This window comes from Papaver somniferum, chromosome 7, assembly GCF_003573695.1.
Source record: "Papaver somniferum cultivar HN1 chromosome 7, ASM357369v1, whole genome shotgun sequence".
In the NCBI taxonomy this organism is placed as follows: domain Eukaryota; kingdom Viridiplantae; phylum Streptophyta; class Magnoliopsida; order Ranunculales; family Papaveraceae; genus Papaver; species Papaver somniferum.
The window spans coordinates 255,526,571-255,541,027 of record NC_039364.1 but is presented as its reverse complement, the minus strand read 5'-3'; positions in this window follow the sequence as shown (position 1 = coordinate 255,541,027).

The following is a 14,457-nucleotide window of genomic DNA, read 5'->3' as shown; positions in this document are numbered from 1 at the left end:
CGTTGTGTACCCGAAAATGATGACTACTGTATGATCGAGCAAGATAGGCGAGCAAGACTAAGTCATATGAGACATGATAGGTGTAGCCACAGGATGATCATATCAATGATGATCACTCAAAAAGGCTTAGACTTGAAAGAAACAATTTAGGAAGGAGAATAGTGCCTATCGTCGGATTCGCAGAGAAACCGAGGGAGATTCACCAAGAGGAGAAAAAATCAGCAGAAGAAAGCTCAACTTAGATGATTGACGAACTATTATCTCAGAAGCACTCCCCATTTATTAAAAAGATACGACGTTTCCGCCCACATATGAATTTCAACCAACCTCGGTTCAAGAAATTTTTTGATGGAAGCAAGGGAGATCCAGTGGAGCACGTCCATCGATTTCAAGCCTCTACAGGACTTTTCCAATAACCATTACTAATAAGGATTTAACCTTGTTCTCACAATTAGAGCCAAATTCAATTAAAAACTTTGGAATTAATAAATTATGGGTATCATAGAGTCGGATCACAAAGATCAAACACAAATAAAGAAGACAAAAATTAAAGTGGTTCGGCACTAACGCCTACGTCCACTGACAGAACCCCGTAGGGTGAATTGGATTATTGATCTCCAGAATTTTATGATTCCGGGATACATTTTACATTTACATAATGATCCCGTTTATAGAGATGATAGGATCAGTAAACCCTAGAAGATAACAACTTAACTATCTTATCTTGACTAGGTATCATAAGCTTAGCTTGAACAGTTTAGCTACTAACTAGCGTATTACCACTTGGTCTTCTGACTATGATTTGGTCTTCACGTCATACGCAAGATTAGACACCGTGATTTCTTCTTCCTTGTACAGTCAAAAATATATCTTGTACTACACTTCTTTTATATTCCAACAGGAATGCTAATGGATGCATTTTTCGAGCAATGCAAGATTAACGAGAATTTTTTTGATGGGAATGTTTTTTGAAGGTGGTACGGGGATAAATGATATGTTGACACATGTATTTGATCCTAATAAATTATGTTTCCAAAAATACCACCATCAATTAAGAAAAGAAACTTTCTCACCACAAATAAACTTCTTCTATATTTTTGAGAAAATAATTTATTAATATCAAATGCATGTACAAAAAAGGAAGCATTCATTTATTCCTTTTACACATAGAAGTTGGCCAGATTCTTATTGATTTTACGAGGTTTCGTCAAGAAGTTAATGAAGTTTGAAGGGTTGATGATGGTTTCGTAATACAAGCATACAAGAATGCATTGAATTATGACAAGTTTGGTATTTCCAACTCATTAACAGAGTTCAGCCAGTCGGAACCCCCAAAGAACTGTACGGCAGGGCCGATAGGTACAAAAAAGCTGAGCAAAGATGACGATGGAGCTATGTAGAGCTCAGGGGTGGCCCCCGCCCCCCTGTTTTTGTTTAATTCATTAGTGATCCTTTAAAATTCTTACTAATTAAAAGCAAAATTTCTTAATAAGCCCCCCTAAGTTTTATCTATTAGCCCTCCCTGTATGAAATTTCTGGCTCCGTCCCTTAAAATGTCACGTACAACGAAAGGGTCCGGAACCGAGCAACATGCGAAAACAAAGCAGCAATTTAACAGTAATACGTACCAAGAGAAAAAAATCATGATGAATATCCAAGAATAACGCGAAACGAAGAGGATTCTCATAAGACTCGAGAAAGGAAAAAAGTAAAGTTTCCTAAACTATATATCGGACTTGGAGAGATTTTTAAGAAGATGAAAGACTAGCTTCCGATTGCGAAACCATTACCGATAGAAACAATGGATATACAAGAATAAATATTGTGCCCATCACCAAGATCATTGGAAAAACAGACTTTTGTCGTGCGCTCGCGGAAGAGGTCCAAATGTTGATTGGAGATTGAAAGCTGCAGTGGTACGCAAGAAAGATCTAGCACAGGTCAACACACTAGATCTATGAGATATCAAAGTAAGCCATGCAAGAGTCAACTCATCTTCAAGAAAGGGCTCATGAAAATGCGACACGTTTATAGTTGTGTCACATCCAGGATTGGCCAATATCGAACAAGGTTGATTAAGCTAATCCGATCGGTACGGAAACTCTTGAAGAAGGAAAGGCTGAGATATCTTTTTCAGACGCAGATTTTGCTGGAGTTTATCAACCACATAATGATGCAATCATTATCTTAGCTCTCATTGGAATGTAAAAGGTACGCCGAGTTCTAGTCGATACTGGAAGTTCAATTAGTCTCCTATTATCCGGAGCATACTCTTCAATGGGTATGAATGAGAGCAAGTAGAAGGTGATGATAATACGATCATCGGATTTAATCTACCTACGATTATGGTAGGAAGAACGGTTATGCAGTATTTCTTGTTGCTAGATTGTCGTGCCCCCTACAATGCTATGTTAGGACACGATTGGATTCATGCAATGGGGGCGGTAACATCCATTATTCACCAATGTCTGAAATTTATTACTCCAACATAGGTGATGAAAGTGAGGAGCGATTAGGTCATAAATGTCACCCAATGGAGGAGTATAGACGAACTAAAGGTCTCAGAAATACTCCAAGTTGAAACGAAAGTATAGAAATCACAGTGCTTCCTGACCTCTTATCCAGGAAGAGGTAGGGAAGGACCACCGACTATTAAGGATTTCGTGGGAGTAAAATTTGGGGAACAAAAGAACCATACAACGTTTATCGGAGAAGAACTACCGTTAGGCGAAAGTGAGAGCTTGATTACCCAATTGAAGAATAATAGAGATGTATTTGCTTGGAGCCTTAGAGACATGCCGGGTATCCATTCTGCCATCGAGTTAGCATCGTTGACGGAGGACTTCCCAGTGGGTGATATTACAATTTCTGAGTCCATTCTCGAAGAGGAAATCTTGCATGAAGCAGAAAACGTATTGCCCATCCCGGTGCCATGCGAAACTGTGAAATTTAGTAAGAAATATCTAAAAGAAATTGATGTGCAAACGAGTAATAAAGACAGTATTGATACCTGAAAGTGACAAAGGGGTATGGAAGTCTACACTGACGGATCATCAAACACCGATGGAGCAGGCGTTGGTTGAGTACTAGTTTCCCCAGAAGGATTACGAATCGAAAAGGATGTCCAACTAGGATTTACAGCTTCAAACAATCAAGCTGAGTACGATGCTGCAATCTCAGAATCGAATATTGCTCTTCACTTGGGGCGCGGAAAGTTATACTAACAACTGATCCAATAATAATAGCCAACCTGTTCACAGGCGCATACAAAGCCAGAAATGAAAGGTTGGCATCTTATTTGAAGTGTATAAGTGACTCGACAAAGGAATTAGAAGATTTCAGTATTGAAAAAAAGTCAAGGTTAGATAACAGGCATGCAGATGCCCTTGCCTACCTATCAACACAGAAGTGGAGTCATATACAACTAGGTATATCGTAGTTGATCATTTCCAAGAATTTCATAGTATTCACAAAACCATTGTTGCCGCACATAGAATCTATGCTAATGGAAATGAGGATAGCTCATCCGAAGTCCATCATGATCTTGTGGGCAGTGATGAAGTGGACAACATCCAGTACGAAGACTGGAGACAACCGGACGTTCGTTACCTACAAACACAAGAGCTTCCACAAGATAAGTACTAGGTTAGGAAAATAGCGAAAACTGCCTGGAGGTATGCTCTTATCGAGGGCGAACTTTTCAGAAAACCGATTTCAATGGAACCATTCCTGCGATGTGTAACCCGAGATGTGGGAAGAAGATACTACAAGAAACACATGAAGGGTGTTGTGGGAATCATTCTGGAGGCAGGAGTCTGGCACATAGGTTGCTGTCTCAAGGGTACTTTTTGCCCTATATGTAAAATTACGCGAAGGAGTATACGAAAAGATGCATGGCGTGTCAACTATATGACCCTCTAGTAAAGAGACCGGAAAATGAGCTGCATCCATTCTTGAGCCAATGGACATTCAACAAATGGGGATATTGTAGGTCCATTCCCAGCAGCACCTGGGGGCGTCAAGTATGTGTTAGCTTGGACTGTTTAATTCACCAAGCGGGTGGAACTTGTGGCACTGGTAAAAATTGAGGCGGTGCACGTCTACAAGTTCATCTGGCAAAATATTATCTGCAGGTCCGGCGTGTCAGCAATGATCGTGTCTGACATTGGGAAGCAGTTTGATTATGTGTGAAGGGTTGTACATTAGACACAACTTTTCTACGGACATGATTTTCACTGTTTACACTAGCATTTCTCGTAGAACTAGTGGATCCTACTACATAGACTGGCGCAGCGTTCCGGGCAGAACTAAAAAATTCTTTCCAAAGATAAGGAATTCCTGGACGAGGTTAGAAATGAAGCGTCAAGAAGGCTAGTAGTTTACCAACAGTCCATGAAGAAGCAATATAACAAGAAAGTACGCGAACGGTCATTACTGCCTGGAGAACAAGTGCTAGAAGAACAAGGCCAAAATCGTTAGATGCAAGCGGCGGAAAACTAGGAGAAAATTGGTGTATGAACTCGCTAGCGGTGGTGCTTAATGGTCGAGGAACATGAGTGGCAAGATGGATCCCAACCCATGGAATTCCTTTAACCTGAAAAAGTATTTTTATTAATTGATGTATTAATAATAATTGTTCAATAAATGCCTTATTTCTCGATGGAGCTATCGCAGAAAAGGATGCGAGGATTGCTGAACATCGCGCGATAATATTGGCATCAGTTGTCGCACATACAAAACAGTCCCTGCAGTAATACGGTTAGTAAATTGATCTGTACAGTGATACAATGTTAGAAAGAAAAACAAAAGAATAAAGAAGGGAACGGATGCTTACTTGATAAAAGAAGGATAGCCTCCGACGAGATGTATGCATATGGTAGAGAAGATACGTCAATATATAGAGCTTGGAATAGTGGCGTACAATAAATATGGGCTAAGAGTTTGATAAGATTGAAGTTTCAAAGTGAGTCAAATTCTTCATTTTACAAAGAATTGGATTCTTACTGGCCATGGTAGTTGTCGCTGTTTGAATACAGACAAAACGTACCATAGTTGGAGTACGTAGAATTTGGACAACGCTGATAATAGACCAAGCTGGTCACTTATGGAAGAGGTGACACGAGGTGGGATCATGAGGATACGGGTTGTTTCTGAGATGTATACATATGACTCAAGCGGTGGAGTGAGTAATCCCACCAAGGGACCGATGGAAGAGCTATAAAGACTAAATAAACACGATTGGCTTTGGGCCTAATAATGACGGACATGGACTTGTCAAGCTTCACATGCTGGTAAGTAAGCATTTGTATATGGGAAATCAAGTACGTACTGTGGTATTTGTAAATGATAAAATTAGCATGGGCGTATTTCACAAAGAAAACCGCCCGAATTTGCTAGTGCCATAATTCACTTATGCAATTATCCTCACGCGGCCAAGGTACATCGTTTTTGGAATTTCATCTTCATAATAATCATCCATCATGTTAAAACATGAATATGAAATTACCTTTATGCTGAAAATATGCATAGCCCTAGTATTAGCATATCCTACAAGTTAAACCACCATAAACAAGGCATTATGTCCATTCTAAACATCCAGTATGTTTTGATTTAGATACATGGATATCATAAGAGGGAGTTATGATTTAAGTATGATAAATATGTATCAATACAACTTGTACTCTTAAGGTTTCTGAATAAGGCATCCTCAATAGCAGTATAACAACATAATACACAATTCCATATAAGTATAGAAGTAAGAAAACAAAACATCAAGTAATTAAGGGTTCATTGACTTAACTTCTACTTCTATTTCCTTTTGCTTAGTTTAATAGAAAATCACACAATTCTAGATATATACAAGAGGTTAGAAGAGGGCTTATTCAATATTTAAGTAGCTATGTGTCATCCAACCCGTCCATCATTAGTTAGATGATACCTCACTAGGTGAGTCATGCTTAGTCAACATGACACCTAAGGTAACTTTAAGTTAATCTTAATTCATTGATTTAACTCTAATCTTTCCATAATATAGCATATACTTAATCCATCTTAGATTAGAACTAATCATAGATTAACTTAAGCTAAGCCTGATTTGTTGCTAAACCAACATAAAGTCTAACATCTCCCACTTTGGTTGGCAACAAATTCTTTACTGAAACTGCAAGCCCAAGATAAAGGTACGCTAGTATTCGACTATAGAGACCTACACACCATTTAGAAGATGCATACACCATTTTCATAATCGAAAACTAAGACATACAACAATCCTAAGCTTAACTTTTGTATTAAACTGATCTTTATAACACAGATCTTCACACTTCAATTGAGGATTCTAAATAATGTTCAAAGACATTGATTGTCTCAATTCAGGAGCTTCTTATTATCATAATCGAGCTTCTATAGATTAACTCATAATCTCAAGCAAAATTTGCCAATGTATCACTTAAGAGACTTTGTATTCATTACTAAGATTATATATAGTTCTAGAGATTTATTTACATCTCTGTCAATAGATTCCTTTATGATTTGAAAACAACCTTTAATCTCTAGGAAGAGATTTCTTTGTACGATCAATTAAGATCTACATCAATGTGTCAATTAAGAGACTTCAATAAGATTTTTATAATTAAGAGACTACATTAAGATTTTTTATAGTCTCAACTGAGATTTTCTAATGTCTCACTTAAGAGACTACAACAACATTCCTTACGATCTCAACTAAGATCTGCTAATGCCCCTTCAAAGAGACTATAACAATCTCAAATTCCTTATGAGATGTCTCCGAATAGACTTTCTATGCTTAGTATGAGCTATGTCAACATCTTGTACTCAATATGAGTTATGTCGACTTTATGTACTCGATACGAGACTTCTTTCTAATCTCAAAGAGATTTTTTGTGCTCAACATGAGCAGTCTCTTTAAGTACTCTATGTTGTCATTATGACATATATATCCGAAAATACTTTTTTGCACTCTTTTAATAGCTATCTCCAAAGATACTTTCTTGTTCCATTCTCAATGAAATATAAACAGTAATAACATGTGTAAATGATAAGGGAACAAGAACTATCATGCTCTCATTATTCTTTAGAATTATGTCACTACAAAATATTTTTCATACCTTTATCATTTTATTCTATGTTCAGATAGTCCAAATTGCTTACAACAACAACTGTTATCTTTATTCAGATGACATGAACTACATTATTAAAGTAGCAATCATCTCTTCAGACATATAACATAATCCATGTTAAACATTAATACATATTCGGTACCATCACAAATCACCTTTGAGTAAACTTGTGGTATACTAAAATCCAAACAAAAACAAGACTAATCAGGCTATACATAGTACTCAACGAACCTTTTAAACCTTTGGGTCGAACAAACGTTAAAAGTATGATTAACCATTGGGTATCATCATACAAACAACATCTAAAACGCAAGTTTACATAGTCCTTTCAGAACGAAATACGTAGCTTTTATCAACTCCAAAAGTATCACTTTGGAGACACATGGAAACGATAAAAGTTACATCAAGACTACTACAATCGTCACTTATTTTCACTAAATTTTTTTCATTACTCTCAAAGAATTACTTTGGCAACGCTTAGTCGAGTAATGAAAAAAGTACAGATTACATACAATTACAATTTTCATAAACTGAAAATCAGATGACATAGTTGGTATACTATGAAGTCTAAATCTGTACCTCAAAGGACAACGTACCTTTAATGTGATTGTTGAAGAAATACCTGACATCAAAATAGAGGAAGTCACATGGAAAAATAACTTTCAAAGATTCAGATGCCACACAACAACAAGCCACGATTGTGCAATTCCCGTAGTACGTAGTACAACTCAAAGACCTAACTAGTACTATCTCTAACATCTCCGTGACTTTACTTTCCCTCATTATAATCCAGATTCCGTTTTGATTTTCGTAAACCCATGAAACTCCTAAGAAGAGAAAAAACTTTTCTTCCCACTGAACCAGGGAATACTCACGTCAAAAACATTTAGAAATCATCCACCGGTACTAATAAATAACAAACTCTCAAACCCAGCAATATTCCGAGTTGTTGTTTCTCGATTATCTGAGAAATATTTTTGGCAGAGGTATCACCGGGAACCTTAAAGAAGAACGGAAGTTGGTAAATGCAGACTAACTCCTCCACTGCCAACCCGAGGTACTTGATCTTTGATAAAGAGCACCACCTGTGACACTAGCATCCCATAACATAACAAGTTTGTCAACTTCATTGCTATCTTTGATCTGTTTTGAAGGTTTATTAGTGGTCTCCTTCCTTGCAAGTCTACGAACTGAATGCGCTCATACAACATCAACATGAGAAACAAAACCGTACCACTGAGTGCTACTTATGCTATAAAAGCATAATAACTCAATCTACCATCCATTCGAGAGTCCCAGAAATTATTTGTAGTTTATGATGCTCTTGTATTTCACCATTATCATATGGAAAAATCGTCCCTGTAATGGAGCATGACTACATTATGAGCTTTCCTTTATCTTTTCTTAATCAAGAACTAATGTTGTTTAAGCCCTCTAATTAGGTATTAACTGGATAAAATCCTGATGCCCATCATACCACTATACAAGTTCTTTATTTGAGCGTACCGAGCCTCGACCAAAATGTTCACTATCGTAATTGCAATTGTATATTCAGCAGGCAATAACCATCTTGACCAACATCTCTTGGAAGCTTAAACCTTGTGCAGCACAAGTGAGTCATCAATGATGCATTTGCAGTTACATACATGGACACAAGTTGACCTTCTTCTTTAGACTCCAACTTTCCTCCATTCAAAAGACATTGCAAATACATCTAGATCCTAAACATCAGCTAGTGTCTTCTTGCAGCATATCCCCAATAACCAACTGGAAAAAATTTCTCACCTAGAACCATTACTTGTCCATATAAGGCTCTGTAACTGATGGGTCCTTAAACAGCTAGACTAGGCGAGACAACCATCTCGATATTGACCATTCACACAATATAAAATTTACCAGGTTGTGTGTATCAGTTAGTGCTATCCTCTCAGTTGTCTAAATCCTGCGCAATCGAAGAATACATCCACTCCATGGACTCCATATTATTAACCACATCTTCCATATGCAAAATAGTTTGTCGATGTTGTGTATCTTGTGCTGTTAGAGTCGTTCAAGAAAAAGAAATACTTGAACCAACTCGCTCCCACTGATATGTAAACTCCATATTCCAAAACGACTATGCTAAAGCTGTAAACTTCTTGACAACGACTTTGTGCAACAAGAATTTATTGCAATTCGATATGATACTAGATTCATTATGCCTCATTCTGATTTTTGGTGCTTGATTCAACCAGAACACCAGCAACAAAAGTTAATGGAGAATACACACAAGAACACTATCAATAGGTAACCAAACCAAAACTTAGTTTTGTGTATACCTTAGTTTAAGAACATGTAATTACTAGGAAAAATAGAAGTAGAATGTTGGAATTTCAGCTTCAGAATCATCATTCAGTATGCTTAAACATGATAATAAAATTACCCTTATGGTGAAAATATCCATATCCCTAGTATTAGCATATCCTACAAGTTAAACCACCATAAACAAGGCATTATGTCCATTCTAAACATCTGGTATGTTCTGATTTAAGTACATGGATATCATAAGAGGGAGTTATGATTTAAGTATGATAAATATGTATGAATACAACCTGTACTCTTAAGTTTTCTGAATAATGCATCCTCAATAGCTTTATAACAACATAATACACAATTCCATATAAGTATAGAAGTAAGAAAACAAAACATCAAGTAAAGGGTTCATTGACTTAGCTTCTACTTCTATTTCCTTTTGCTTAGCTTAATGGAAAATCACACAATTTATGATATATACAAGAGGTTAGAAGAGGTATTAGTCAATACTTAAGTAGTTGTGTGTCATCTAACATGTCCATCATTAGTTGGATGACACCTCACTAGGTGAGTCATGCTTAGTCAACATGACACCCAAGATATCTTTAAGCTAATCTTAATTCATTGATTTAACTCTAATCTTTCCATAATCTGGCATACACTTAATCCATCTTAGATTAGAACTAATCATAGATTAACTTAAGTTAAGCCTGATTTGTTGCTAAACCAACATAAAGTCTAACAATCACAACTTTGGTTTTTTTTAATTTGTAATTAAAAAAAATCATATGAGATAGATATTGATATTTATGGATAGAAATATTATGGGGATAAACAGAAATCTTGAGGGGATAAATATGGATATTCTAAGATATATTCAAACCTTGGAAGATAGACAAGGATCTTACAAGATAGACTCAAGTCTTGTAAAGATATACAAGTATCTTTCAAGATAAACTTTAATCTGGAGAAAATAAACATGAATCTCCAAGGACAGATACAAATATTAAAGGATAAATACAAATTTAGGTGGTTATTTCGGATAAATAAAAATCTAGGGTTAACTACAACTAGATTTGATTTTTTTCCTATAAAAAGAGGCCAAAATCCAACTCAATAGGTACATAATTTTTATTCCTTTTATCCACAACTCACCTGCCTAGAACTCTTGTTGATTTTCTCCACAATTCACTTGCCTAGAACTCTTTGGAGAATCTAATCAACTGCGGCCATTGAATCATCTTACACACATCTCGAAGATTGTTAAGATAGTTAATTTTTCACTGCCAATGTTATTGACTACCAGAGCAACAGTTAAATACTACCTTCCACAACTTTAATATTCAAATATTGGTGCTTTGCTATATGTACATCGTTATTATCGTTCAGTTCTTTATCCCGAAAGCAGCATATACATCAGCAAATCCCGAGAGCTGGTGCAACATAAAAATTTAGCAGATACTGGTGTTACCAATTAATATTTTACTATCAGTTACAAAATATTGACTAGGTTAACGAAGATCGACTTTGTTTTTCTGGTAAAAATTTATCAACAGTTAACAGTTGTTGCTTAATTTTTATTGTTGTTTCTAAATTCTGGACTAGGAAAAAGATGACAGAATTCCATTTTTTTGATAACAAATTAGCATCATTTTATCTCCAAATCTATTTTTTCCTACAACTACCCGATAAATTTTGTGATTCAATCAATCAATCAATATTTTGCTCCACTTATATATAAAAAATAATTGTCACGTACAATAAGAAATTGTGCCCAACCCTCATACAACATAGAACTGTTAAATTCTGTGGGCATCCAACTCAAAAATTTTTTGCAATGATTGGAGCGGTCCTTTCATATTATATTTTCCTTCCACACAGACACTTGATGAGTGCCAAATAATGTATATATTTATCCATTTTTGTTGGCATTTAACTCATCTTTTGTGCAGTAATTCTACATTTTATCCCATATTCTGTATTTTCATTGTTTTCAAGAATAAATATTTTTCTTACTTAATTTTGCATTTTTAGGTAATAAATAAAGTTTGGATGAATAGCAGAGCAGAAAAGTAGTGAAAAGCCGGAAGAAATTACGCAAGGAAGACGCAAAGAATGGAGCGCACGTCCAAAAAGCTAGGAATGGGCTCAAGAAGGAAGAATTGTTCTTAAAGAAGATATGGGTTGGGCATACCCAAGGCCCAAAACCCTTACCCAAACCCATTTTCTATATCCATACCCGCCTCCATTCTCAGCCGTTAGATCGGATCCATCTCATCATCCAATGGTCGCTTCTTCATCGTTCATCAAAATCTGAAGTCCCTGCAAAACACCATAGTACCTAAATTCCAAGCCTTCAGATTAGATCACATTTAGATCCTGCGGTCGCTTCTTTGCCTGCGCATCAAACCTCGATATTTCCGCTTAACACTACAACACCTAACTCCATCTGGTGTCGTCAATTTTGTTGTATCTCATAATCCAACGGTCGCCACATACCTCTCCATCGTAGCCGTTTGATTCAATCTATATGGGATCATCCAACGCTCTTTACTCGATGTTCATCAAAGTTCTCTATCCCTGCTTGACACCCTAGTCACCGAACCCTATTACCCAACCAAACGGACCCTTCTTCTCCATCGGGTTCTTCCTCTCTTCTTCCCAAACAACAGAGAGCTGCTCTGCAACTCCATCACCTCCACCATCTCTTCCATCTCCACATAGAACACCACCACTACCACCTTCCCCCGACAAACTCAGGATTCAATCACCACCCTTGTCTCTTCCTTTCTCGTCTGTAGCATCGAGTCCTGATGCTACAAACTCGACAGTGAGAGAAGCTAGGGTTCACAGACGTCTAGGGCTAGGCCAACATCGCAACAAGAGCTAGAGGAGGAGCAGTAGAACATCAACAGGGCATGGGTCGAAGCCAATTTACACATGGGTATGTCGAATTTGATTTTCCCCAAAAGTTAGGGTTTGCAAATTTAGGGTTTTGGTGAAATTAGGTATTTTGTTGTAAGCTATAAAAGGGAAGTGATGTAGGATGTTAAAGGTTGTTCTTGGTTAGCCGAGATACCCCCAAATTTGGGTTAATCACTATTTAATTTTAGTTTTAATTTTCAATTTAATATTTAGGGTTCTTCAATTTCTGTTCATGTTCTGTTTATGTTAAATTTTTGAATTCATGTTTCAATTATCTTGTATGATGTATGTTAGTGTTAGCATGTTAGTCATGAGCTAAGTCTCACTAGCTGAGGCTCAGATGAAACCTTAGTGCACTAATGAATGATGAATTGCTAGGAAGGCCTGTTTTGCTTGAGTAATGGGAAGTAGTTGGTTCTCTGATATGCCTGTGGGGGCAAATCAGTGAGCAAGCTGATTTTCTTCCCATTCTAGTTGGATGCTTAAGTTTTTAAATCTAGAATTACATTGTTTAGCTAGGACACAAGGGTGGATTCTAAGCCTTAGCTTAGCCACAGCTGCAAACTCCTCCCTGCCCTTGGCTAACAGCCTTGGTTCCATTGTTCTCTGCTTGTAGTTTCATTGTTCTGTCACATTTACTTCACAGGGAGTGGGATTGTTTACTTTACTTCACTGTTACCATTTGTTTCATTGCTGCTCCCTTGCCTTAGGCTAACTGCCTTTGTGCCTCATTGCCACTGATTTTTGCTTCTTTCCCATGATCATTGTTAGTTTGTTTCACTACCATCTTCATTGCTTTGTAAATATCACAGTTTCACTGCCACTATTTGCTCTTTCTTCTCTTTTGTTTCTCCTGTTCTTGTTACTGCATTCACTGCCTAGTGCTCTGCTGCCTTGTTCTCCCCCTGCTGCTACTACTTGCTGTTGCTGTTGCTGCTGCTGTGCACTTGCCCTTTGCACTGCTGCTGCTCTCCCTTTCCCTGCTGAGCATCTGCTGCTGTGCACTGCTTCTGCTGCTGCTGTGCACTGCTTCTGCTACTGCTGAAGCCCAGATTCATAACAAAAGCCCACTGTGGACTTAATAAAAGCCCAGGTTCAAGGCCCAGCCACAGTTCAGGTTAAGGTCTAAGGCCCAATTCACTGTTACTAAGCCCAGTTCACTGTTAGCCCAAAGCCCAGTGCAACTCTAAAGACCAAAAGCCCATAAGTTCACAGTCAATCCAAAGGCCCAAAGCCCAGTTCATTCTTATAGAATAAAGCCAAAGCACAAACTCAATCAAGAGCCCAGTGCACTTCAAAACCAAAGCCAAGCCCACTGTGCCTAGAAGTTACCAAAGCCCAATAGCAACTTAGAAGCCCAAAATAGCTACACACTCCAAACACACCCAGTCCCTGTGGATTCGACCCGTACTTGCACGAGCTACAACTGAAGACCGTGCACTTGCGGTATTACTGTAGGCCCGTTTTCATTTCACTTCAATTTTATACGCTTTCCCGGGTCCACCAAGTTTTTGGCGCCGCTTCCGGGGATTGGTGCTGTGTTTTTCTTGTAGTTTTATTAGCTATTTTTGCATTTCACTGCATAGGATTTGCATCTGCATCTGCTTCACTTCATTTGCTGTTGGACCTGCTGTTCTGAACCTGTTTTTCCTCTGCTGGGACGCCACCAAGGAAAAGAACCAAAGCCCAACTGGGTTTTTGCAACAATATTAGAGCAGCTGGGCTGTGCTTAAAAGGTAACCCATTTAAGAGAACCCAACCTGTGGGCTTCCAATTTTTAATTGTGGGCTTGTAATATTAAAGCCAATTTTTGGGCTTTTTATTTTCTGTTGGGTTTGTAATTAATTTTTGTGGGCTTGTTTGTTTAATTTGTGGGCTTGTATTTAATTTTTGTGAGCTTGTTTAATTTGGACTTGTATTTTGTATTCTGGGTTTTTGAACCCAGCTGAGCTTGTAACCGATCACGCTAGGTTAACTCGTTAGTGGGCCGAGTACCCAAATTCTAGGCCGAGATTTTGGACTCAGTTTCACCAAACGTTTTCAAACCAGCTGAGCCAAAGCAAACACAAAACCAACAGTGGGCTTGCTCCCATTCAAAAAACAA